This window comes from Lipotes vexillifer, unplaced genomic scaffold (assembly GCF_000442215.2).
Source record: "Lipotes vexillifer unplaced genomic scaffold, Lipotes_vexillifer_v1.1 scaffold230, whole genome shotgun sequence".
Lineage (NCBI taxonomy): Eukaryota > Metazoa > Chordata > Mammalia > Artiodactyla > Lipotidae > Lipotes > Lipotes vexillifer.
Window position 1 is genome coordinate 8,768,540 of NW_006775143.1, and position 1,796 is coordinate 8,770,335.

Below are 1,796 nucleotides of genomic sequence, written 5' to 3' on the forward strand. Positions count from 1 at the left end.
ATATGGCTGACTGCCCATGTGGACAACCTTAGTCTCCAGAGGTCAAGTTCACACCTCATGACCCAAGGACCTCTACTATAAATCACACTGCTAGCATAGACTATCTGGCATGGCCAAAGGTCCCCAGGTTAAACAAATCAGGCAGGACATTCCAAGATCTTAGAGGTTACCTCCCAGAAGCCAAGGGCAAAGGCCAGGCCTCTCTGGGGGAAAGGTTAATCCTTTACTGGGTACCATACCAAAGCCTATGCAGACTTTCCCGTTCCACTTGGCAGAATTTCCCTGCAACAGCTCTCCGAACTTACACCTCCCCTAATCTCTTCCGTCCTCAAGAACGGCACCAACAACCGCCCAGGTGATCAAGCCACTACCACCCTAATCCATGGAGTGTTTCTGGTGAGCGCAGCCGGGTAGGTGAGGGTAGCGCGGGCCGGGGACTGCCGGGTGCCGCCGGGATGCTGAACCCCGGCCCTCCTCCCCCGAGTAGGACCCCAAGCGAGCCCCGCCCGACCCCTGAGCCTCCAGCCATGGCTTCTCTGCTCGCGAAGTATGCTTACCTGCAGAGCCTGGCCAAGAAGATCTGCTCCCAGCCCAGGCCCGAGCCGCAGAAGCGCAAGTCGGCTGGCAAAACTCGAGTCTTAGAAGCTGCTGGGCTCCTAAAAAAGGAGAGGAAGAAAGCACTGAAGAAATGCCAGGTACGGGAGGAGAAGGCTGCCGAGGCCAAGGCCCGGGCCCCTGCGGAGAGACTCAGGTCAGGAAGCCGGTGCAGCCGAGGAGGAGGCGGCCTCCAGCTCCACCGGGGCCCCTGCGCACGGCCTGGACAAAGAGCCTCTTTACTTGCCTTGGACGTTCTGCGGCAGCGCCGGCCTGAAAAGATACCGGAAGCGCGGCGCCAGGGTGGCGCCAAGGAGCTGTCTCCCGCCGTTTTTGAGAAAAGACGTCGGAGGAAGTGGAGGAAGCAGGAGCGCGACCGGAAGGAGAAGCAGCAGCGGAGGGAGCTGAGGGCAAAAGCGGAAGGCGCCCGAGGCCCCCGAGGCCCCCGGAGGCGCGGAGCACGCTGAGCGGCCCCTGAGGCGCCCCGCGAGGAGGCGCAGGGCCGGCCGGGGCTGCTCTTCAACAAGGTGGAGGTGATCGAAGAGCAGCCGTCCCGCAAGGCGCAGCGCAGGAAGGAGAAGAGGCAGAAGGGGAAGGGCAACCTGACGCCGCTAACAGGCAGGACCTAGGCAGCAGCTGAAGCGCCTGCGGGCGCGGCGGGCCCGGCTGGAGGAGCTGCGGGCCGCGGACGCGGGCCAGGCCCCGGAGCTCGAGGCAAAGATGCAGTGTGCGAACCTGCTGGACAAGGCCGAGGGCGTGAAGATTCGCGACGACGAGCACCTGCTGCAGGAGGCCCCGAAGCGCAAGAAGAGGGGGGCGCAGCGCCAGCGCACATGGGAGAAGCGCACGGCGCGTGTGGCGGAGAAGACGTAACAACTGCAGGACCCGTGGCGGCAGAACTCGCGCGAGAACAAGGAGGCCGAGGCTGAGCGGCGCCTGGAGAATACCCGCAAGAGGGGCCGCATCCTGCCCCAGGACCTGGAGCCGGCCGGCCTGGCCTGAGGGCCCGACTGCCTGACCCCGACCCCGGCAGGCTCAGGCTCCCAGCGGAAATCGGACGCTGCCCCGCTGCCCACACCGACTTTTCGGGGCTCAGGCCGCACGCGCAGAAGAGCCTTCAGATCTGGGTAAGGGGTGACCCAGATCCGGGCTCCAGCCCCCTCTGGTGAGGCCAGAACGCTCCCTGAAAATTCCGGGGTGGG

The 1,796-nt window shown here is 64.5% G+C and overlaps 1 pseudogene; it reads left to right on the plus strand.

Annotated features, from left to right (window-relative positions):
- Positions 1-527: 527 nt before the first annotated feature.
- On the plus strand, positions 528-1,596 carry LOC103070801 (surfeit locus protein 6 pseudogene; annotated as a pseudogene).
- Positions 1,597-1,796: the final 200 nt, after the last annotated feature.